Source organism: Dendrobates tinctorius, unplaced genomic scaffold, assembly GCF_039654945.1.
Source record: "Dendrobates tinctorius isolate UK_male_01 unplaced genomic scaffold, ASM3965494v1 ptg000051l, whole genome shotgun sequence".
In the NCBI taxonomy this organism is placed as follows: Eukaryota; Metazoa; Chordata; class Amphibia; order Anura; family Dendrobatidae; genus Dendrobates; species Dendrobates tinctorius.
The window spans coordinates 4,693,689-4,719,703 of record NW_027361719.1 but is presented as its reverse complement, the minus strand read 5'-3'; the positions used below and the strand labels follow the sequence as shown (position 1 = coordinate 4,719,703).

The 26,015-nt window shown below is 44.4% G+C and overlaps 1 protein-coding gene and 1 pseudogene across 5 annotated transcripts in view; one reads left to right on the top strand and one right to left on the bottom strand.

The window, feature by feature from the left end:
* Window positions 1-26,015, bottom strand: part of SCN8A (sodium voltage-gated channel alpha subunit 8) — a 276,775-nt gene that overhangs the window by 5,640 nt on the left and 245,120 nt on the right. The window lies entirely within an intron of this gene.
* LOC141091365 (serine/arginine-rich splicing factor 9 pseudogene) lies at window positions 2,213-4,844 on the top strand (annotated as a pseudogene).

Sequence of the window (26,015 nt, the reverse complement as noted above, 5' to 3'; positions counted from 1 at the left end):
TCTGGATAGTGAGAGAATGTCACATCTCATAGCTTAAAAATAGAGATAGGGGGAGAAAGCCACAAACACTGAAAAAACTGTACAGATGGTGTGTGTGACAGCACAGCACTGAACAACAGTTATCATCCATTTACCCATAGCCATTTATGTTGAGGTCATTTTGACATTATGAAGGGTGTTTTGACTAAAGAGTTTAAAAGGAGTTGTATACAATCATAGGAAACCTAAGAGTGTAAAACATGTCTTTTTACGGCAACTGGAATACTTGTGATTTGCTGTAAATAGGTTTTCCAGCAAATCGGCATCTTTAGAAACCTTCAGAGAGGCTGGCAAATTGGAACTTCAAAAGATTTACTCATCTCTATTGCAAGTCTCCCAGTTTTCCAGCAGCCATTCTGAGAGAATTGTCAAATATGCTTTAATATCAAACATTTATACTCAAACTACTAATCAACTTTTTATCAAGAATAGACAATTAGTGTTAGTACAGCACTGGCACCCCTGCACAAGTGCCCCACCTCCCCTCGGCAGGGACCCCGGCGTGTTCACTTAAGGTACTGTCACACTAAGCGATATCACTAGCAATATCGCTATAACTTGTGACGTTATCGCGATATTGCTAGCGATATCGCTGTGTCTGATACGTACCTCCGACCGCCCCCCTGCTGGATATCGCTGATCGCGTGAGAACATCCTGGACCATTTCTCGTCGTCAGCTTCCTGCGGCGCTTCCTGCTGTGACGATGAGCGATGCGTGGAGCCGGGCGGGAGGACACAGGATCGCCTGGTGTGACAGATAAGTAGCGACCCCCGTCCCCAGCGATGTCGCTGGTGAGATCTGCCTGTGTGGCAGCTCACTAGCGACCACTTAGCGATGTACCAGCGATCCTGACCGCGTCATATCGCTGGTCGGAATCGCTGGTACATCGCTAAGTGTGACATTACCTTTATCCTCCTGTGCTACTCCGTTCTCCACAGTGTCTGCTTCCTCCCAGGACCTGTGCATGGCATGCAGGGCTCCTGGGAGCATGCTTAGGGCGCGCTCTGCTTCTTAAAGAGACAGCGCGTGTGCTTCTGAAAATGTCCGAAGCCACTGGCTGGGAGACATCTGGAATTTAAGGCACCCTCCTCAGTAGGAAGGTGTCTTAGCAACTCTAGTCCATTAGTATTTTGCACGTCCATCTAAGTTGTAATGTCACTGTACTTGTGCTCCCTGTTCTTGATCCTGTCCACCTTGTCTGTGTCTGAACCTGGCTGTCCTCCTGCTGCTGTCCATCCTGTCTGAACCTGCTCCTGATCCCATCCTGTCTACATCAATTCCTGATCCTGTCCCGCCAAGTCTGCACTTGTTCCTGGCACTGCATCCCTCATATGTCCAGTCTGAAGCAGCTCCTGTGATCCTGCATCTGTCTGTCCTGTGTTCATGTTCCTGTCCTGTCTACCAGCGGTGCAGTATCCATCCGCTTTCTATGCAGTTCCTGGCTGTTCTGACTCTCCAGATCTATCCCTACCTGTGAGGACCTAACTATAAGACCAATGGATGTAGAGCAGAGTCCACGACTCTAAGGGATATAGATTTTTTCCAGCACGGAAAACCGGTACATCGATCTTATTGCTCTGTTTTTGTAGAGATTTGCTTGATTGTCAGTTTAAATTGCACAAATTTCTCCTGGAAAGAGTTTAGCTTCATGAATCGTTTCCATTCATTGACAACAAGCAGAGGAAGACGCGCGGGCTGAATCTCATGTATACATAAGTTCTACATTAGTATTTCTATCCTGCATCTAGTGGGGACATGTATGTCTTTGTTCCTCTCTGCAGGGGGCATCCCTAATACACAACCCTGCAGACAGGCTGAAGACTGGGCTGCTGGAACATTCTTCAGCAAGTGTTTAAGGGGGAGGCTGTGAACACTTCTGCTCTTCCAGGGGGCTGATCCCAGGAGAGGGAGAACAATAACCCACATTTTTAGTGAGGGAGTTGGTGCAGTGACATCGAGAGCCAAGGATCTGTTGCTGAGGTTCTGGCGCGCATGTATGGATGTCCTATGGAGTTTCGAGATTGGTTGCCGACTGGAGCTGGATACATGTGCTTGTCATCTGAATTTGAGGAACTATCCTAAGGACTGTTGTTGCTGGCTAGAATTGGTTACAGTCTCGTGGACTGGGGGGGCATTGCACTGTGGCCATCAACCTGGAACTGCTGTAAGACCATGGACGTAAGGAATAAAAAATAGTTGTATCTTTAACCTGCCTAGGTGATTATTACAACCCACAGCATCAATTCTTACAAGTGGTGGCAGCAGTGGGAATCAACTATCTTTGGACAGCTTACCAGGAAAAGTTTCTGACCGGTCCCTTGGAAAGATGGCAGATTCCATCTATAAAAGGCTCAAGACGGAGGAGCCCTTTCCTCTGGGAGAGAGCTAGAGTGGTTTCTTGAGTACAACTGGGTGACCTTAATACAATGCTTGGCCGACTGGGACCGTGAATACCCACAGGAGGAGGTCAGTTCAGATGTGGAGGAGGGCAGCTCTGTGGAGGGAGAAAAGTCCAGGGCTGTCATCCAGATGGTGGAGGATTGATTGACTGAGATGAGCCGTGTGCTGGTGACGCTAGGAGAGCGGGCCATGGAGATAGATCGGGCGACAGTGTTAAGCAAATATATGGGTGTGCAAGTAGCCGTACACCCACCCGCCCCAGCGCAGATGACACTAGATAACAGGAGAGAGGGGCCCGCATCTTTAAGGTACCAGGATATACCACACCTTGGATATTGATGAACATCTCCGGTTATGCCTGTTGCATGAGGTGTCAGTCAGTGACTGCACCAGATTCGTGAGCGTTGGCCTGACCGGAAAACAAGGGAAGCTTTTAATAACTTGTCTTCTGGGGATCAGAGATGTTATTATACTATTCGCAGCTCATTAACAGAAAGGTATGACATCACGCTGGAAACCTACCAGAGGAAGTTTCAAGAGACTGACAAGCCCAGTGCACACATGTACCGGGAGTTTGCAAACATATAACGTATGGCATACACATGGTAGATAGAAGGACTGGGAGCTCAGGAAGCAGAACATGTTTTGAATATATTCATGCTGGAACAATTTATGTCCAAGATGCCAGGTGACGTCAAAGAATTGTTGACTGATAAAAAAAACACTTAGACTGGATGATGCTGCAAGATTGGCTGATGATTGGTCTGCCAATCAACCCGAACTACGAGAAAGGACAGACCCAGCGAGTTGGGAACATGGGCTTACAGAGAGGTCAGTGAGACCCACGTACCATCGAGAGTAGGAACTGTGGGGATTTAGGACTTCACAAAGAGGCGGAGGTTTCCTAAGCCACTAAGTACGGCTTGCGTTGGCACGAGGTGGGTTAAGATGCCATCACTGTGGACGCATGGGACATTTTGCCACGGAATGCTGGGAACGTGCTAGCCCACATCATCCCCGTCCCTAACCAGTGAACACTGTGCTGCAATGGAGCTGGAATGTTGGGGAAGAGAAAATCCTGCTACCCTGACCAGAAGACGCATTTCTGGTCCAAGGACAAATGTTCCGGACTAGATGTGACACCTCAGCGACCGTGAACCAGCAACTGTAGCTGGTTTGGGTAGTGTAGAGACTGCGGGGTTCAATGACTCAAGATCCTCGGTCACATTGATCAAGGAACATTTAGAACAGGACCATTGTATTGATCCCGCCAACCGTATGTTAGTCAACGTATCTGGAGGAGAATCTCTGAACATTCGGAGGGCCATACTACATACTACGTTTAGACTGGGGTCACAGTCATGGAATGGTGGATGTAGGAGTTGTGCGGCACCTACCAGTAGATGTGTTGCTGGGAAACAACCAAGAAGCAGGGTTGGTGTGCCACTGGGACCATGTTCTTTTATCCAGAAGAATTGTTTAGTGGAAATCAGCTGCGCGGCTGAACGATGGAAGATACGTCAGTCCATGTGTGGTTTATTAATAAATTGTGGCTTTTTTCTACGCGTTTCGAAGTTACAAGAACTTCTTCATCAGGAAAAAGAAGGACCAGTAGTACCCCAAAGCCAAGGACCGATTCCCACTGCGTCAGCCGAGAGGGAACAGAGCGATCTCAACATGCAGACTAATCCCCTTCCAGTGGTGAGTAATACACAAAATGCAATGCCTGTTACCATGAAGGAGTTTGACCTGGGGGAAGTAAATGACATCAGTAAAGGACTTTGGGACACTGGGTCTTCTATCACCCTGGTCATCCCGGATATTGCCCCTCCACCCAGAACACCATTTACCAGGCTGCCAAGTGACAATTCCCCTAACTGGGGGCTCAGCACTCTGAGGATGGGCACAATTATGTCAACAATTTACTGGCCGATGTACAAGAGAAAGAGATAGAGGAATTGTTCCATCGGTACAGGTAGATCCGTACCATCGAGCTGAAGAATCGCAGGGGTAGCGGCGCCGCACCATTCGTCTTTATCAGTTTCCAGGATCCACAGAATATGGAGGATGCCGTGGTTGGATATAACTGATACAAGTTCAGTTTTCGTCGGATACATGTGGAGTTTCCTAGGTCAAACTGGGGATCAGGAAAAGGAAATGGAAGACCCCGCAGGAAGAACTGACTCCGTCCCAGTGAACTGAATACAGAGTCCTTGTTTCAGGAATTCCCACAACAGGGAGTTGTCAGGATCTGAAAGATCATATGAAAGAAGCTGGAGATGTCTGCTATGCTGATTCACACAAGGATGGATTGTGGATTGGGGACTTTATTCACAAGGAAGACATGGAATATGCTTTGAGGAAACTGGATAATGCAAAGTTTCGATCTCAAGAAGGCGCATAATCAATCCCAAGAACTTAGCCCAGCGATTGCCATGCTGAAAAAGTGGGGGAGGAGTGTGAGAAGCTGGACATGGATTAACCCCTTAACCCCCAAGGGTGGTTTGCACGTTCATGACCGCCAATTTTTACAATTCTGACCACTGTCCCTTTATGAGGTAATAACTTTGAAACGCTTCCATGGATCCCACAGATTCTGTCAATGTTTTCTCGTGACATATTGTACTTCATGTTAATGGTAAAATTTTATTCAAATAACTTACTTTAATTTGTGAAAAAAAATGGAAATTTGGCGAAAATTTTTAAAATTTCGCAATTTTCCAACTTTAAATTTTTATGCCCTTAAATCACAGAGATATGGCACGCAAAAAACTTAATAAATAACATTTCACATATGTTTACTTTACATCAGCACAATTTTGGAACCAAAATTTTTTTTAGTTAGGAAGTTATAAGGGTTAAAAGTTGACCAGCGATTTCTCATTTTTGCAACACCATTTTATTTTTACGGACCACATCATATTTAAGTCACTTTGAGGGGTCTATATGATAGAAAATACCCAAAAATGACACCATTCTAAAAACTGCACCCCTCAAGGTGCTCAAAACCATATTCAAGAAGTTTATTAACCCTTCATGTGCTTCACAGGAATTTTTTGAATGTTTAAAAAAAATGAACATTTAACTTTTTTTCACAAAAAAATTACTTCAGGTCCAATTTTTTTTATTTTACCAAGGGTAACAGGAGAAATTGGACTGTAAAAGTTATTGTGCAATTTGTCCTGAGTACGCTGATACCTGATATGTGGGGGGGAACCACTGTTTCGGAGCATGGCAGAGCTCAGAAGGGAAGGAGCACCATTTGACTTTTTCCAATGCAAAATTGGCTGGAATTCAGATCGGACGCCATGTCACGTTTGGCGAGCCCCTGACGTACCTAAACAGTGGAAACCCCCCACAAGTAACCCCATAGACCCCACAAGGAACTTATCTAGATATGTGGTGAGAACTTTGAACCCACAAAGGGCTTCACAGAAGTTTATAACGTACAGCCGTACAATTAAAAAATCATATTTTTTCGACAAAAATTTCTTTTCACCCCCAATTTTTATTTTCCCAAGGGTAACAGGACCCTAAAAGTTATTGTGCAATTTGTCCTGAGTACACTGATACCCAATATGTGGGTGTAAACGACTATTTGGGCGCATGGCAGAGCTCGGAAGGGAAGCAGCGCCATTTGACTTTTTTGGCTGGAATTGAGAACGGACACCATGTCGAGTTTGGAAAGACCCTGATGTACCAAAACAGTGGAATCCCCCCACAAATTACACCATTTTGGAAACTAGACCCCCCAAGGAACTTATCTAGATGTGTGGTGAGAACTTTGAACCTTTCATAGTAAGAGAAGAAAACAGGATGGCACTCACCGTTCTCTTGTAGCAATTTACTTTATTTAATAAAACGAGGCATAGGCGTCGGCACAGGAGCAATGTGTAAAAGACGGACAACAGCCGTTTCGCGCACAACGCGCTTCAACAGGTCCTATGCTCAGACTGAGGGAAACATCTATTTAAACCACATGTGTAAGTAAAAAACTCCACCCCTTCACCTGAGCGTGTCTCATAACCCTTCTATCCAAAAAGACCAAACAACAAAAAATAACAAAAATAATAACAAATATCCATATATTACAGACACCACATCATAATTAAAAACATACAATCATAACTGCTTAAAGGAAAACGGAAATATCTATCTTTTCATTTAGGCCTAACGGACCTGTGGCTTTTGTGCGAAGGATCCATTTGACTTCTGCTTGTAGAAGACGTCTACCATGATTTCCTCCATGCTGCGGCACAGAAACCCATTCAATACCAGCAAAGTGCAATGCCTCCGCATTCCCCCCATGGAATTTTCTCTTATGTTCTATGAGTCTAGGGACACCTTTTCCTGTATTGATAGAATTAAAGTGTTCGTTAAATCTAACATAAAGGGGCCAAATCGTTTTACCGATATAAAAAAAGCCGCATGGACAAAACAGAACGTAAACCACAAAGGTGGTTTTACGTGAAATAAGTTCAGTAACTTCGTGAAGTATAGACCCAATTTTTACAGTTTTCCCACTTAATTTAAAAGGGCACCAGGGACAATTCTTACATGTATAATTCCCTTTTGGGGTACTGAATTCTAGCCAATTATTTCGTTTGCTCTGGTATCTATTCTTGACCAATAAGTCTCAGAGATTAGTGCTTCGTTTACTAGCAAACAAAGGACCCCTGCTGACCACATCTACAAGGTCTCTATCATTTTCCAGAAGATGCCATTTCTGTCTGATTACTGTTCTGATGTGCCTATCCATGGAATTATACGTGAAACTAAAAACAAACCGTTTTTCTTGTTGTTTTTTATTTTGTTTATTAGTAACTAATTCATTATTTACCTTTTGGACAGCAGAGTCCAGAACAGACTCAGGGTAGCCTCTTTGTCTAAATCTACCACGTAATTCATCCGCTTGTCTCTGAAAACCCTCGTCATGACTGTTAAATTTTTTGAGTCTAAGAAATTGGCTGAAAGGTAAAGAATCTTTCACATCCCGGGGGTGCGCACTGTTGTAATGTAGAAGGGAATTTGTGGCTAAAGGTTTACGGAAAATTTCTGTATGTAGAACTCCATTAACCAATTGTAATCTAACATCGAGAAAATCTAATTGGGAGCCCCGAAATTGAGAAAGGTTAAGGGTTTTTAAACCTATGGCTCAATTCCAGGATAATGTGAAATTTTCTGAGGAATGGAATAGAATCTTGTTAAAGTTTTCACAAGACCTCTTAAACTTGGTTTTACAACAGAATGTTCTTAATTATAAACAAGTGAAAATTGATCTGAATAAAACCAAAGAGGAATTAAAAACAAGACTCACGGAACAACAATGGTTAACTTTAAATAAAAAATTGGACAGTAAATTAGTGGTTTTACAAACTGAGATTAAACAAAGAAAAAGAGATAAATTTATCCGAGACAAACAGGACTTTGAAACTAATCAAATCTTCACATGGAATAAAAATAAATCTTCACAGCTTAACTCTCGTTTTAAGAAAAGGAATTTTAAAAAAGATAATGTGAAATCTCGATATAATAAAAGAGACTATTTGACTACTGATTCAGATTCAAGTGCCAATGAAGAAACCACTCACTTTGCACGTCCAGGTGATATAAAGAACAATCTTAAATCTACCTCATTCCCTTTAGACGTAGAATCCGCAGAGGAAAGAGGAGGTCCAAGCGGTATTTTACGGAAAAGGAAACAAGAATCCTGGAAAACTTAGAGGAGATCGATTCCATGCAGGAGACAGTTATTAATTTAATGGACCATGTTTTAGAGGAGAGACATTTGGCAGTGTTATCAAAGGGTTTGAATTACTGCGTACCTCGGGACTTTGATATGGTTGAATTTCAAATAGACCTTTTCAAAACCCTGTGGAAAATTAATTTGCATAAATCTTTTGCATCTAATAATGTTCTTTCGGAAGCCAGCGTTTGTTCTGGGGAGATTCCTTGCACTGTTGGCCTTTTGGGTTTCATGGCAGGTTTTGGGTCCCTGGCAGATATTAGAGATGACGCCTTAATCCTGATGGATATTAATTCAGAAAATAAATCCAGTGTAGTAAACGCAAATAGTTATTATCCTATCTTAGGAGGGTGTAGTTCCACATATATGCCCCCTATCTCCCCTGGGAATGTTGTAGATTTGTTCGGGACTAAGGTAGTTAAAGATTTAGAAGCATTGATATATCCAAAACAGACTGCTAATTTGACTACAGATGAAAGACGGGCTATTAAAGAAATTCAGGGTTGGTCAGATGTGATCTTACATTCAGCAGACAAAGGGGGCAATGTGGTCCTATTAAATAAGGATAGCTATGTTACCGAAGCGAATAGACAATTGTCTGTTTCTTCAACCTATTGTGCCTTTAAAGGTGATCCTATTACCAAACATAAAGAAGAGTTACGGTCCTTTTTAAAAAAAACAGGTGGAAAATAATGTACTTTCTAAACGTAAAGCAGAAAAATTATTTCCTGAATTCCCACGGAAAGCCCGTTGGTACCATATACCGAAAATACACAAGTCAAGTTCCAACCCTCCGGGTCGACACCATTGTGTCTGGGATAGGGTCACTCACCGAGCCCCTATCCCAGTACATAGATTGGTTATTACGACCTCTCCTAAAAGAAATCCCTTCATACATAAAAGATTCAAAAGATTTTGTTGTAGTCCTAAAAGAAATTGTCTGGCAGGAAAATTTTCAGATGGCCTCTATAGATGTTGAAAGTTTGTACACCAGAATCCCGCACGAAAGTGGGGTGGATTCAGTTAGACAGGTGTTACTCAGCTCGGGAAGGGATTTGGAGACGATCGATTTCAAAACTGATGGCCTCAGATTCATTCTCACGCACAATATATTTCAATTTGATAATGTCTGGTACAAACAAATAGAGGGTACAGCGATGGGTACTCCCGTCGCTTGTACCCTTGCTAATCTTTTTTTGGCTGTTTTGGAGGAAAAAGTGATATATGCGATTACCAATCCTTTTTTGAAACATATAAAAACTTTTCATTCGTTATGTGGACGATATTTTCATTGTGTGGGATGGGTCTAGAATGGAATTTGATTCATTTGTGAAATTTTTGAATGTTCACAATAACATGAACATGAAATTTACTTCTCAATTTGGTGGCTCCTAATTAGATTTTCTCGATGTTAGATTACAATTGGTTAATGGAGCTCTACATACAGAAATTTTCCGTAAACCTTTAGCCACAAATTCCCTTTTACATTACAACAGTGCGCACCCCCCGGTATGTGAAAGATTCTTTATCTTTCAGCCAATTTCTTAGACTCAAAAAACTTAACAGTCATGACGAGGGTTTTCAGAGACAAGCAGATGAATTACGTGGTAGATTTAGACAAAGAGGCTACCCTGAGTCTGTTCTGGACTCTGCTGTCCAAAGGGTAAATAATGAATTACGGTAGTTACTAATAAACAAAATAAAAAACAACAAGAAAAATGGTTTGTTTTTAGTTTCACGTATAATTCCATGGATAGGCACATCAGAACAGTAATCAGACAGAATTGGCATCTTCTGGAAAATGATAGAGACCTTGTAGATGTGGTCAGCAGGGGTCCTTTGTTTGCTAGTAAACGAAGCACTAATCTCCGAGACTTATTGGTCAAGAATAGATACCAGAGCAAACGAAATAATTGGCTAGAATTCAGTACCCCAAAAGGGGATTATACATGTAAGAATTGTCCCTGGTGCCCTTTTAAATTAAGTGGGAAAACTGTAAAAATTGGGTCTATACTTCACGAAGTTACTGAACTTATTTCATGTAAAACTGCCTTTGTGGTTTACGTTCTGTTTTGTCCGTGCGGCTTTTTTATATCGGTAAAACAATTCGGCCCCTTTATGTTAGATTTAGGGAACACTTTAATTCTATCAATACAGGAAAAGGTGTCCCTAAACTCATAGAACATTTGAGAAAATTCCATGGGGGGAATGCATAGGAATTGCGCTTTGCTGGTACTGAACGGGTTTCTGTGCCGCAGCATGGAGGGAAACATGGTAGACGTCTTCTACAAGCAGAAGGGATGGGAGGAGACACAGATTAGATATTAGAAAAAACTTTTTGACAGTTAGAGTGATCAATGAGTGGAACAGGCTGCCATGAGAAGTGGTGAGTTCTCCTTCAATGGAAGTCTTCAAACAGAGGCAGGACAGACATCTGATTGGGATGATTTAGCGAATCCTGCTTTGAGCAGGAGGTTGGACCAGATGGCCCAGGAGATCCCTTCCAACTCTACGATTCTATGATTCTAAGCCAAATGGATCCTTCGCACAAAAGCCACAGGTCCGTTAGGCCTAAATGAAAAGATAGATATGTCCATTTTCCTTTAAGCAGTTATGACTGTATGTTTTTAATTATGATGTGGTGTCTGTAATATATGGATATTTGTTATTATTTTTGTTATTTTTTGTTGTTTGGTCTTTTTGGATAGAAGGGTTATGAGACACGCTCAGGTGAAGGGGTGGAGTTTTTTACCTACACATGTGGTTTAAATAGATGTTTCTCTCAGTCTGAGCATAGGACCTGTTGAAGCGCGTTGTGCGCGAAACGGCTGTTGTCCGTCTTTTACACATTGCTCCTGTGCCGACGCCTATGCCTCGTTTTATGAAATAAAGTAAATTGCTACAAGAGAACCTTGAGTGCCAATCTGTTTTCTTCTCTTACTATGAAATTTCATGTTTTCTCTACATGGGATTGAGCACCCGTTGTAGAGGGGAAAAAGGTGTGTTACTGACCACGGATGTGGAGTCACAGGTGCTATAATCAAGGGTAATCTTTTTTCACATAACAGTGCCGGATATTTTTCTTCTTTTGAGAACATTGAACCCCCCAAGGGCTTCACAGAGGTTTATAACGCCCGGGCGTGAAAATAACAAAATCATATTTTTTCCACAAACATGATCTTTTAGTCCCCAATTTTTTTATTTTCCCAAAGGTAACAGGAGAAATTGGACCCCAAAAGTTGTTGTCCAATTTGTCCTGAGTACGCTGATACCCCATATGTGGGAGAAAACTACTGTATGGGCACACGTCAGGGCTCGAAAGGGAAGTAGTGACGTTTTGGAATGCAGACTTTGATGGAATGGTCTGCGGGTGTCATGTTGTCTTTGGAGAGCCCCTGATGTACCTAAACAGTGGAAACCCCCCACAAGTGACCCCATTTTGGAAATTAGACCCCCTAAGGAACTTATCTAGATGTGTGGTGAGCACTTTGAACCCCCAAGTGCTTCACAGAAGTTTATAACGCCCGGGCGTGAAAATAAAAGAATCATATTTTTCTCCACAAAATGATATTTTTGCCCCCAATTTTTTATTTTTATTTTCCTAAGGGTAACAGGAGAAATTGGACCCCAAAAGTTGTTCTGCAATTTGTCCTGAGTAGGCTGATACCCGATATGTGGGGGTAAAACACTGTTTGGGCACATGGCAGAGCTTGGAAGGGAAGGAGCACCATTTGTCTTTTTCAACGCAGTATTGGCTGGAATTAAGATCAGATGCCATGTTGCATTTGGAGAGCACCTGATGTGCCCAAACAGTGGAAACCCCCCAATTCTAACTCCAACCCTAACCCCAACACACCCCTAACCCTAATCTCAGCCCTAACCCTAGCCCTAAACCTAACCCTCGCTCTAACCCTAGCCCTAACTCTAATGGGAAAATGGAAATAAATACATTTTTTTAATTTTATTATTTTTCCCTAACTAAGGGGGTGATAACGGGGGGTTTGATTTACTATTTATGGCGGGTTTTTACATTTGGCAACTGTCGCACGCTAAAAGACGCTTTTTATTGTAAAAATAGTTTTTGCCATCACCACATTTTGAGAGCTATAATTTTTCCATACTTTGACCCACCGAGTCATGTGAGGTCTTATTTTTTGCGGGACGAGTTGTTGTTTTTATTGTTACCATTTTCAGGCACGTGACATTTTTTGATCGCTTTTTATTCCGATTTTTGGGACGCAGAATGAGCAAAAACCAGCGTTTCATGAATTTCTTTTGGGGGGTGCATTTACACCATTCCGCGTGCGGTAAAATTGATAAGGCAGTTTTATTCTTCGGGTCAGTACGGTTACAGCGATACCTCATTTAGGTCGTTTTTTTATGCTTTGGCGCTTTTATGCAATGAAAACAATTTTATATAAAAAATAATTATTTTTGCATCACTTTAATCTGCGAGCTATAACTTTATTTTTTCGCTGATGATGCTGTATGGCGGCTTGTTTTTTGCGGGACAAGATGACATTTTCAGCGGTACCATGGTTATTTATATCCGTCTTTTTGTTCGGCGGTATGATGATAAAGCTTATTTTTTTTTTATTTTTTTTTTATTTTTTAAGGGGTTCGCTAAGGGGGTTAACTAATGGGACAGTTTTATAGGGCGGGTTGTTACGGATGCGGCGATACCAAATATGTGTACTTTTATTGTTTTTTTTTTTTTACTTCCAAAAAATGAATTAGGGAATATTTTTTTTTTTAAATTTATTTAGCGATTTTTTTATAAATTATTTTTACACTTTTTCTTTTTAAACTTTATTACAATGTCCCAGGGGGGATATAACTGTCATGTGACAGATCGCTGATCTGTCACATCACAGATCGCTGTGACAGATCAGCAATCTGTCACAGGCAGTGCAGAAGGGTTCCTCGTGCCTGCGCTTTGCAGGCACTGACGAAGCCAGCTACCTGCAGGCCCCCGAAGGTCCCCGCCGCCATTTTGGTTATTACGAATGTGTGAGTGTTTGAGTCAGAGCCAGTATTAGCGCCAGCGCGCCATTGCTCCAGCGCTCAGCAGCTAGCGTCATCTCGCGCCTGCTTGACAGCGGCATTTCTACAGCGGCTTAGTTATCGTCACGCTGCAGTCGCAGCACTAGGTGCGTTCTCACGTGCAACACCCTATTCCCCAGACGTCCACGGTAGGTCTAGACGGAGTTGGTGCCGTCAGCTAGGGCCACTCCTGTGACCACATAACGCGTCTGTGTCGCTGAGCTTCTGTGACATTTAAACAGACTCAGTGTTATTGCACATGTGTATATGCTTGCAGCTCTGTGTGTGCAACAGAGCTTGTGTATGATTGCAGCTGTGTGCAACAGAGCTTGTGCATGCTTGCAGCTCTGTGAGTGAAACAGAGCTTGCTCCAGCGTTATCTGTCCGTGTGCTTATCCTTGCAGCTCTGTGAGTGCAACAGAGCTTGCTCAGTGCACCTGGGTGAAGTCTGAACCCTGTGCACTCTACCGCCAGATACCTTCTGCCACCACCTAGCAGCGGTCTTACCATCTATCGCACAGTGGACCCCGAGCGGTGAATGCACTTTATTTATAATTTTATTTAGTGCGTTACACCGCTCCTAACACCTGGACTGTGGCACAGTGGTTCCACAGACATGTGTGTAACAGTTTTCTAAGTTCATGGAACCTGCTAACTCACATAACCCTTCTATCTTGGTCCAAGCTGCGGGAACCATGGCAGTGAATATTCAGTCTGCAAGTCATGCTCCATGTCCTGGACTCTTTCTGTCTGCGGAACCACATTTTGACAGGGTTCTCAAGCAATGTTGATGGGTCATTAACCAGTGCTCTCTGCATTTTGAACTGCTGGCTCACCAGTTTTCATCTGATCGTGTGAAAGTGACATTCCTAATGTCCCATCTTGGAGGAGAGGCCATTGGGTGGTTCAACCCCTAGTGGGAGAGAGAAGACCCTGTCATTTTTGATCTGCAGGTCTTCCTGGAGGCATTATGGAAAGTCTTCGATGAGCCGGGCTGAGTTACTTCTGCTGCATCATCTCTACTCAGACTGCACCAGGCAAGTCTGACTGTAGGCCAATATGCCGTCCAGTTCCACACCCTGGCTTCTGAACTCGGCTGGAACAACGAGGCATTAGTAGCCGCCTTCTGGGACGGATTGTCTGGAAGAATAAAGGATGAGCTAGCAGGTCGATACATTCCTGTTACTCTGGATTACCTAGTTTTCCTGACTATCCATATCGATCTCAGATTCCAGGAGCGCTCCAAAGAGATGGCACGTGAGAGAAAACCTCTTTGTCTGGCTCCATCCTTTCAGAGGCCACTCATCCCTCAGTCCTCCGTAGCCGCAGTCTCATCTGAGCCTATGCAGGTCAACCATGTAAAGCTTGCCGAAGAATAACAGGAGAAATGACAAGCCAGGGGCTTGTGCTTTAATTGCAGAGGCACAGGACATCTCATCCGCACCTATCCCAAGTCGGAAAACTCTCAAGCCTAGGGTTGATAGGCTACCCTGGGTGAGAGTAATTCTCCTCCACCGGTGATCCTGACTGTCTCTGTGACACGTGAAGATTCCCTGTTCGTTGCGACAGCGTACCTGGATTCTCATGCGGCATGGAACTTTATTTAGCAAACAGAGGTAGATTGTTATCAGATCCCAGCTCAATTACCTCCTGAATTCATTGTTGGTGTCATCTGTCGAAGGGAGGGCCCTATCCAAAGCCATTCAGGTGTTTACCGAGAAAGCAGAGCTCCAGATAGGAATGCTGCACACAGAGAAGATCGCATTCTACATGCTTCTGAGTCTGTCTCATCCACTTATCCTGGGTCTTTTGTGGCTCCACATTCTTAGATCCGTCCTTGACTGTAGATCCGGAGAGGTGCTTTGTTGGGACAGTTTTGTCACGAGAAGTGCCTTGTACCTGTATGTCCAGTTCGGCCGCCGGCAGCATCATCTTCTTTGCTGGGTGTCAAAATCAATTTTTGGATTCGTGGCAGCTCTGGTTCCACTCTGTTTTAAATGTAGTTTTTTTTCTTTTCAGGACAAGCGAGGGTTAATGTCAGTTTTCCCACGCTGGCAATCTGCTGTATGTGCAGAGTTGCTGGGTCAGCTGATGTGGGTATGAACCACTCCAACCATCTTTTAAATGGTCACCTGATGCATCAGCTGACTGTTGGTGATAGAGTTCCTCTATGGAGACCAGCCTTGCAGTGACAGCTCTCTGGTATCTGCTGTTTCTGAGGTTTGGAGTCTGGCTTCTGTGTCATCTGCGGTGTGAAGCTTGGCAGCGAAGTCTGGAAGCTCAGTGTGGTGTTTTTCCCTCGTCCCTTTCGTGTTTGTCACTGTCCCGTGTGGTACTATTTGCAGTTGTGAGGCCTTGCCAGCCAGTGCACTAGCCAGGGCAGTGCTAGGTGAGAGCGAGGGACGAGGTTCCTGACGGCAGAGGGGGGGAAGGACCCACTTAAGGCGTTAGGGGAGTACAGAGACAGGCTCAGATTTGAGCTCAGGTGATGACCATCCCCCATTTCCCTATCAGTAGGGCCTTCTTCTCCCCATTTCCACCCCGTTGTGTGTGTTGCGCCGTCAGAAACACTACCTCCACATATGTCGTGCAACTGCTCCATAGACATGCTTCCGTGATCCTCACCTCCACAAGGTCGTATCTACCCCTTTTCACAGACGGAGACCCTACCCATGTCCGAGTATGTAAATAAGAATATAAGAATCTGGCTAGGAGATTCATTAAGAAGAGCCAGTTTCTTCTTTGTCAAGGAAAAGGATGGGACTCTCTGGCCTTGCATAGATTATAGGGATCTCATCCACATCACAGTTGGGTACAAATATCCGTTACCTTTGATCCCGGAATTGTTTCCTGGATTATTACTGAGCTGGATCTGAGAGGAGCCTACAATCTAACCTGGATACTCTGAGAAGTTGAATGGAAGACTGCTTTAACCCCTTCATGACCCAGCCTATTTTGACCTTAATGACCAGGCCATTTTTTGCAATTCTGACCAGTGTCCCTTTATGAGGTAAAAACTCAGGAATGTATCAATGCATCCTAGCGATTCGGAGAATGTTTTTTCGTGACATATTGGGCTTCATGTTAGTGGTAAATTTAGGTCGATAATTTTTGCATTTGTGAAAAAAAAATGGAAATTTGGCAAAAATTTTGCAATTTTCAAATTTTGAATTTTTATTCTGTTAAACCAGAGAGTTATATGACACAAAATAGTTAATAAATAACATTTCCCACATGTCTACTTTACATCAGCACAATTTTGGAAACAAAATTTTTTTTGTTAGGAAGTTATAAGGGTTAAAATTTGACCAGCGATTTCTCATTTTTACAACAAAATTTACAAAACCATTTTTTTTAGGGACCACCTGACATTTGAAGTCAGTTTGAGGGGTCTATATGGCAGAAAATACCCAAAAGTGACACCATTCTAAAAACTGCACCCCTCAAGCTACTCAAAACTACATTCAAGAAGATTATTAACCCTTCAGGTGCTTCACAGGAACTGAAGCAAAGTGGAAGGAAAAAATGGACATTTTAATTTTATCAACAAAAATTTTCTTTTAGCATCAATTTTTTCATTTTCACATGGGCAACAGGATAAAATGGATCCTAAAATTTGTTGGCCAATTTCTCCTGAGTACAACGATACCTCAAATGTGGTCATAAACCACTGTTTGGGCGCACAGCAGGGCTCAGAAGGGAAGGAGCGCCATTTGACTTTTTGAATGGAAAATTAGCTCCAATCGTTAGCGGACACCATGTCGCGTTTGGAGAGCCCCTGTGCACCTAAATATTGGATCTCCCCCACAAGTGACCCCATTTTGGAAACTAGACCCTCCAAGGAACTTATCTAGATGCATAATGAGCACTTTGAACCCCCAGGTGCTTCACAAATTGATCCGTAAAAAAAGAAAGTACTTTTTTTTCACAAAAATTCTTTTAGGCTCAGTTTTTTCATTTTCACATGGGCAACAGGATAAAATGGATCATAAAATTTGTTGGGCAATTCCTCCTGAGTACACCAATACCTCATATGTGGTCATAAACCACTGTTTGGGCGCACGGCAGGGCCCGGAAGGGAAGGAGCGCCATTTGACTTTTTGAATGGAAAATTAGCTCCAATCGTTAGTGGACACCATGTCGTGTTTGGAGAGCCCCTGTGCGCCTAAACATTGGAGCTCCCCCACAAGTGACCCCATTTTGGAAACTAGACCTCTGAAGGAACTTATCTAGATGTGTGGTGAGCACTTTGAACCCCCAAGTGCAACCACTGTTTGGGCACACGTCGGGGCTCAGAAGGAAATAGTGACGTTTCGAAATGCCGACTTGATCAAATGGTCTGCGGGCGTTATGTTACGTTTGCAGAGCCCATGATGTACCAAAACAGTGGAAACCCCCCATAAGTGACCCCATTTTGAAAACTAGACCACCCAAGGAACTAATTTAGATGTGTGGTGAGCACTTTGAACCCCCAAGTGCTTCACAGAATTTTAAAACGCTGAGCCGTGAAAATAAAAAAATATATTTTTTTCCTCAAAAAATGATTTTTAGCCCACTATTTTTTATTTACACAAGGGTAACAGGATAAATTAGACCCCAAAAGTTGTTGTCCAGTTTGTCCTGAGTACGCTGGTACCCCATATGTGGGGGGGAACCACTGTTTGGGCACACGTCGGGGCTCAGAAGGTAAGTAGTGACGTTCTGAAATGCCGACTTGATGGAATGGTCTACGGGCGTCATATTACATTTGCAGAGCCCCTGATGTACCTAAACAGTGGAAACCCCCACAAGTGACCCCATTTTGGAAACTAGACCACCCAAGGAACTAAATCTAAATGTGTGGTGAGCACTTTGAACCCCCAAGTGTTTCACAGAAGTTTATAAGGCAGAGCCGTGAAAATAAAAAATAATTTTTTTCAACAAAAATAATTTTTTTAGCCCCCAATTTTTTTATTTTCCCAAGGGTAACAGGAGAAATTAGACCCCCAGAGTTGTTGTGCAATTTTTCCTGAGTACGCTGATACCCCATATGTGGGGGTAAACCACTGTTTGGGCACACGTCGGGGCTCAGAATGGAGGGAGCACTGTTTGACTTTTTGAACGCAAAATTGGCTGGAATAAATGGTGGCGCCATGTCGCATTTTGAGACCCCGTGATGTGCCTAAACAGTGGAAACCCCTCAATTCTATCTCCAACCCTAACCCCAACAAACCTCTAACCCTAATCCCAACCCTAATCATAACCCTAACCACAACCCTAACTCCAACACACCCCTAACCCTAATCCCAACTCTAACCCTAACCACAAGCCTAACCCTAATCCCAACCCCACCCCTAACCCTAATCTTAACCCTAATTTGAACCCTAACCCTAATTACAACCCTAACCCTAATTCCAACCATAAACCTAATCCAAACCGTAACCCTAATTCCAACCGTAACCCTAATTCCAACCCTAACCCTAATCCCAACCCTAACCCTATCTCTAACCCTAACCCTAATTCCAACCCTAACCCTAATTCTAACCCTAGCCCTAACCCTAATGGAAAAATAAAAATATTTTCTTTATTTTATTCTTTGTCCCTACATATGGGGGTGATAAGGGGGGCGGTGATTTACTTTTTTTTTTATTTTGATCACTGTGAGAGTTTATCAAAGTGATCAAAATAAATGAATGAATCTGCGCATGCGTCCGATATTTTCCAAGATGGCGGCGCCCATGATCCGGGACAGCGGGACACCGGGACGGCCAGAGGGATGTCAGAGGCACCGTGGAGGGTGAGGGGGGATCGGAAGGCGGGAGAGAGCGGAGGGAAGGGGGGGCAGATTATGACGGCGATTGCCGATCGGTGCCGTCAGTCGGTGGCGGCAGCCAATCGGCGCCATCAGTCGGTGGGGGGGTCTGATCGGTGTCTCCAGCCATGGCAGATGCTATTGCAGCATCGGCCATGCCTGGATTGTAATATTTCACCAAATTTCATTGGTGAAATATTACAATCGCTCTGATTGGCTGTTTCACTTTTAACAGCCAATCAGACCGATCGTAGGCACGTGGGGGCTAAGCCACGCCCCCTGGGGTTAACTATGAAGGGTCTTCTGTGTGCGGGTCAGGTGACCTGTCAGTGTCCCCAGTCACCCGACCCACAGGGGGGCAATCAATTCATGATGCCACATAGGCGTCATGGGTCGTATTGGCACGACTTTTCATGACGCCTATGTGGCGTCAAAGGTCGGGAAGGGGTTAAACCCTCTGACAGTCATGATTAGTACCAAGTTATGCTGTTGGCTCAGCAATGCCCAAACTGTCTTCCAAGAATTTGTGAATGACATCTTTAAAGACCTCTTCTATTCTTGTGCTGTGGTTTATCTGGATGATATCCTGGTCTTCTCTCCAAATGTGCCAAGTTCGCCAAGTCCTGCAGCGACTTAGGGAGAATTGTCTGTATTTTAAAAGATGAAAAATGTGTTTTTGAACAATCTACTCTGCCTTTCCTAGATTATATAATCTCGGACATGGGCTTGAAAATGGATACAGAGACAGCGTCTCCCATCCTCAAGACCATCCAGCGATTCCTAGGATTTGCCAATTACTACCAGTAATTCATTTCATATTTCTCGTCCCGCACCGCTGTCATCTAAGCTGTGATATGTAAGGCCTCTTTCGCATGTCCGTTTATTTCCGGTACTGGAAAAACCGGTACCGGAGATATCTGTGTCCATGTGTGTACTACGTGTGGCACACGTGTGCCGCATCAGTACCACACGGACAACCGCCAGGGAAGAAGCGCTACAGTAAGCGCTGTTCCTCGGGGCAGGTGCTGTCATCATTCTCCCCTGCTCTGCCGTGGAAACACACTGACATATGCACAGACCCATTCATTTGAATGGGTCTACGTGAGCATGTGTGAAAACTGTCACCACACGTACTGGATATACGGACGTGTGAAAGAGACCTAAGGGTGCCGATCCAAAGGTATGGACTCCAGAGGCTAAGAATGCCTTTCTCTCCCTGAAACAGGCCTTCTCCTCTGCTCCAGTACTACATTGACGAGAAATGAACAAACATTTCTTTTTGGAGGTAAATGCTTCATCCTCTGAGGCAGGGGAAGTTCTCACCCTCTGGCAGAATGGTCTCCTGCAGTTTTTTATCCAAGGCCTTCTCTGCTTCTGAGCGCATCTACTCAATTGGTGACCGAGAGTTGTTGGCGATTAAGATTTCTCTAGAGGAGTTGCGGTACCTTCTCGAAGGAGCAGTCCATCCAGTCGTCATTTATACAGACCATAAGAACATAGCCTGTCTGCTGTCCGCACAAATACTGAATCCGCGCCAGGCTAGGTGGTCGTTATGTTTTGGATGTTTTCACTTTTTTCTTCATTTTCGGCCTACTGACAAGAACATCAAGGCTGATGCACTTTCTCTGTCTTTCCTTCACACCGACCAAGAAGAGGAACCCTAACTTATCATCCAGCTGTCCAACATGGTTAATGTGGTTCCGGTAAACTTGTCACAAATTCCTCCAGAAAAGACCTTGGTGTTGGAATTGGATAAAAGGAAAATCCTGTTATGGGGGTACTCCTCCAAGATGGCAGGTCATGCTGGGCAGAGAAAAACATTGCAGCTCATCTCATGTCACTTTTGGTGGCCTACCATGCAAAAGGATATCATGGAGCTTGTTTCCGCATTTCCTTCCTGTGCCTGCAACAAGACTCCCAGGCAACTCCTGTCACAGCAACTTCTACCACTTCCTGTGCCCTTGGCAATTTGGCAACACATCACCATGGACATTATTATGAACTTTCCTGTGTACTCTGGATGCTGTCATCTGGGTAGTGGTGGATCGTTTCTCGAAATGGCTTGCGGAGAGGTTCATCCAGCCCATCTTTCCATTTCACATCGCATCCAACAGAGGTCCCAATTCACATCCAGATTCTGGAGAACTGTGTGCGGACTTCAGAACATGGTGCTGGACTTCTCTTTTGCATACCACCCCTAATCTAATGGAAAGGTAGAAAGAGTTAGGCTAGTTTCACATTAGCGTTTACGGCCGCAGCGTCGGGCTGCGCACGGCCGCCGCTAAGACCCGCCCCCGCTGGTAGCTCCGCCTACGGACGCATGACGCTGCATGCTTCCTGCATCCCCTATCTTTAGCACTGGGTACGCAGGGCGTGCAAAGTATGCGTTTGGCGGCACATGCGTCCTTTTGACGCTGCGCCGAGCGCACCAAATTGCAACCTGTTGCGTTTGGCGCTGGTCGGCGCAGCGTCAAAAGGACGCATGCGCTGCCAAACGCATACTGCGCATGGCCTGCGTCCCCAGTGCTAAAGATAGGGGACGCAGGACGCATGCAGCGTCTTGCGTCCGTAGGCGGAGCTACCGGCTGAGGAGCGGCAGGGGGCGGGGCTTAGCGGCAGCCGTGCGCAGCCCGACGCTGCGGCCGTAAATGCTAATGTGAAACTAGCCTAACTCCCTGCGGCAATTCACAAACGCACATCATGATGATTAGCCTGGGCAGAATTTTCCTATAACAATTATGTAAGTGAATCTTCTGCAAGATCTCACTTCCTCATTGATTTCGGTCAATAGCCAGGAATCCCTCTTCCAGTGTTGGCCGCTTCTGGTGTACCAGCAGCCGATGCTCTTACTAAGGATTTCGCTAAGATCTGGGAGGAAACTAAAACTACACTAGAAAAATCATCGGAACGTATGAAAAGGCAGGCTGACAAAAGATGCCTGTATCCACCTTGTTATCATCCAGGGGATAAGCCGTGGATTTCTTCCAAGTACATCCATCTCAAGACGGGTCTTTGCTTCATCGGTCCTTTTGAAGTCATCAAGTAAACTAATGCTGTATCTTATAAGTTGAAGCTGCCAGCCTGATTACGAGACCCAATTCCTTCTACATGTCCCTCCTAAAGGGTCCTTTCTTCAAGGATCCTGCTGCCACGCATGATCCCATCAGCTCAGACAATGTCTTTGAAGTGAAGAATATCTTATCCTTAGAGAAGGTGAGAGGAAAAACGTTTTCTTAGTGGACTGACGAGGATTTGGACCCAAAGAAAAGATCTTGGGAGCCCAAAGTATATATTAATGCCACACTTCTACAGAAATTTCTCACAAGCTTGAAGGGGGCATGGGGGGAAGTACTGTTAGGGCAACACTGGCGGCCCTGCCGAGTCACCTTTCTCCTCTCGGCAGGGGCGCCGGTGTATACAATTACCCTCTCACGCTGCTCTGGTCCCCGCAGCGTCTGCTTCCTCCCAGGACCTGCGCATGGCACGCAGGTCTGTTGATAGTATACTTAGGGCATGCGCGCTCACTCCCTGCTTTTTAAAGGGTCAGCGTGTATCCTTCTGAAAATGTCCCCAGCCAATGGTTAGGAGACATCACGTATTTAAGGCACCTTCTCCAATAGGAGGTGTTTTAGCAACTCTAGTTAATTACAGTATAGTGGTTTACACGTCCATCTAAGTTGTAAGGTCCCTGTACCTGTGCTTCCTGTTCCTGATCCTGTACACCCTGTCTATGCCTGAACCTGCCCGTACCGTACTCCTGATCCTGTCCGTCCTGCCTGAACCTGCTACTGTTCCCGTCCTGCTTATACCAAGTCCTGATCCTGACGCACCTGGTCCGCACCTGTTATCGTGTCCTGTTGTGAGTTCATTTTCCCCTTCACTACTGAGGACCGAGGAACTCCCTCCTCTGGTAAAGAAAGGTAGTGAGCCTGATTAACAAACACCTGAGCCTGATGATGAGGACTGGCTGAGTGGAGTTACTGACTGGATATAAGGCTGCCGACGCCCTTCTGCCCTGCGGGTGATTTCTCTGTGGAATCCTTGGAGACCAGTCTGAATTCCTGCTCTTCTAAAGCTAAGTTTTCTGCTCGGCTTTTTGCATTTGTGCTTTGACTTTGTTTTGCTTTGTTTTTCTGGATTTCTGCCATTCCCTGCTGGGGTGTGCTGAATTCCTTTAGCTCTGTCTTCTGAAAATACCTGAGTGCTGATTTAGTTTTTGAAGCCTAGCTGCTTCAGGGTCTTTTTCCATATCAGCTTGCTGGCTTATGTCTTTGATAGGGTTTTGGCAGATTGCAGACAGCAACCTTCCTTTCCTGTTCTGTTTAGTTAGCTTGGGCCCCATTGTTTGCTCAGCCTATCTTTCTATCTGTGTGAGTGTTTTTTCATCTTGCTTCACCGTCATTATATGTTGGGGGCTGCCTTTTACTTTGGGGTCTGCTCTGGGGCAGTTTAGATTTCCTTTTCCGTCTTTAGGCTAATTAGCTCTCCGGCTGTGATCAAGGGGTCTAGGGCATCGTAGGAACACCCCACGGCTACTGCTAGTTGTGTTGATAGGTTCAGGGGTCTGCAATCTGATAGTTGCCAACTTCTCTGGTTTTCTGGACGTAGCTTCTATTTTTGTGTCTGCCGCCTACGGTGACTCAATTATAACAGAATCACCCACCATACCGCAGATCCTAGGGTACTCAATAGCAGGAAAGAATTGTAAAAAAAAAAAAAAAAAAAAAAAGTGTGTATATTTTTTCCTCTATATCTCTGAGGCCGTAGGGGGAATTTTTTTTTTTTCTCTCAATGGAGATAAAGCAATTGTCTGATTGTGTGGAGCAGCTCGCTGCGGAAGTGCAGGGAATTTCCGCCTACCTTGCTCATTCACATGCTGCTGAACCAAAGATTCCTACACCTGATGTATTTTTTGGGGATCGGTCTAAATTTTTGAATTTCAAAAATAATTGTAAATTATTTTTTGCCTTGAAGCCTAACTCGTCAGGGAGCTCTGCGCAGCAGGTTAAAATTGTCATCTCTTTGCTGCGTGGCGATCCCCAGGATTGGGCGTTTTCTTTGAAACCAGATGATCCTATTCTGACTAATGTGAACGCATTTTTTCAGGCCTTGGGGTTGTTGTATGACGAACCTAATGCCATTGATCAGGCTGAAAAGACCCTGCTGGCATTGAACCAGGGTCGTGATTCTGCAGAATTGTACTGTCAAAAATTCCGAAAGTGGGCAGTACTTACTACCTGGAATGATAATGCCTTGGCTGCTCTCTTTCGGAAGGGGTTGTCAGAAGCCGTAAAAGATACTATGGTGGGATTTCCTGTTCCCTCTGGTCTTGACGATTCTATGTCATTAGCCATTCAGGTTGATCGGCGTTTGCGCGAATGCAAAGCTGCACGAGAGGTGTTGCCACCTGTTGAACAAATGTCTGAACCTATGCAATGTGATAGAGTTTTTTCCAGAGAGCAGCGTCAGGAGTTCAGAAGGCGTAATAAGTTGTGTTTTTTCTGTGGAGATGCCTCGCATATTATTTCTGTCTGTCCTAAACGAGAGAAACGCTTTGCACACACGTTTTCTGTTGGTGGTGTTCAACCTAAGTTTCTTCTGGCTATTACTCTGATCTGCTCCCTGTCCACATTTTCCGCCAAGGCTTTTGTGGATTCGGGAGCAGCCCTAAACCTAATGGACTTGGATTTTGCTAAACGTTGTGGATTTCCGATGACACCTCTGCAGACGCCTATCCCTTTGAGGGGGATTGATGCTACTCCTTTGGCTAAAAATAAACCTCAGTTTTGGACCCAGGTGGTAATGCGGGTCGCCCCAGACCATCAAGAAAATTGCAGATTTTTGGTGTTGCATAATCTGCATGATACTATTGTTCTGAGGTTTCCCTGGTTACAAATTCATAATCCAGTTTTGGATTGGAAATCTGTGTCTGTGGTGAGTTGGGGTTGTCGGTGTGCCTTTAGTGAGGCTCCGGTGTTTTCCACCTCTCCTCAGTCGCATGATGTTCCTGATTATTTGGCGGACTTTTATGATGTATTTAGTGAGAATGAGTCTGCGTCTCTGCCTCCTCATAGGAGTTATGACTGTGCAATTGAACTGAGCCCGGGGTGTAAATTTCCCAAGGGTCGGCTCTTCAATTTATCTGTACCCGAGCACGAGGCTATGCGATCCTATATTAAGGAGGCGTTGGAGAAGGGTCATATTAGACCATCCTCGTCACCCTTAGGTGCCGGTTTTTTTTTGTAGCCAAAAAGGATGGATCATTAAGACCTTGTATTGATTATCGTGCCCTCAACAAAATTACTGTTAAATATCAGTATCCGTTACCCCTGATTTCTGATCTATTCTCCAGGGTTAAAGGTGCTTGCTGGTTTACCAAGCTTGACCTCAGGGGGGGCGTATAATCTTATTCGCATTAAGCATGGGGATGAATGGAAGACGGCATTTAATACTCCGGAGGGACATTTTGAGTACCTGGTGATGCCTTTTGGGCTCACTAATGCCCCTTCTGTCTTCCAGTGCTTCATGAACAATATTTTCCGAGATTTTGTCGATAAATTTTTGATTATCTATCTGGATGACATTTTGATCTTCTCCAAGGATTGGGATTCTCAAGTGGAACATATTCGGACTGTGTTCCGGATCTTGAGAGAGAATTCCCTGTATGTCAAAGGATCTAAATGCCTTTTTGGAGTACAGAGGATTTCTTTTTTGGGATTTATTTTGTCCCCGTCAACTATTGAAATGGACCCGGCCAAGGTACAGGCCATTTACGATTGGGTTCAGCCCACTTCTTTGAAGGCCCTCCAGAAGTTTTTGGGTTTTGCTAATTTTTATCGGAAACTTATAGCAAAATTTTCTAGTATTGCCAAGCCATTGACTGATTTGACTAAGAAGGGTGCTGATGTGTTAAATTGGTCTCCGGAGGCTGTTTCTTCCTTTCAGGAGCTGAAGCGAAGATTCACCTCCGCCCCGGTTTTGCGGCAACCTGATGT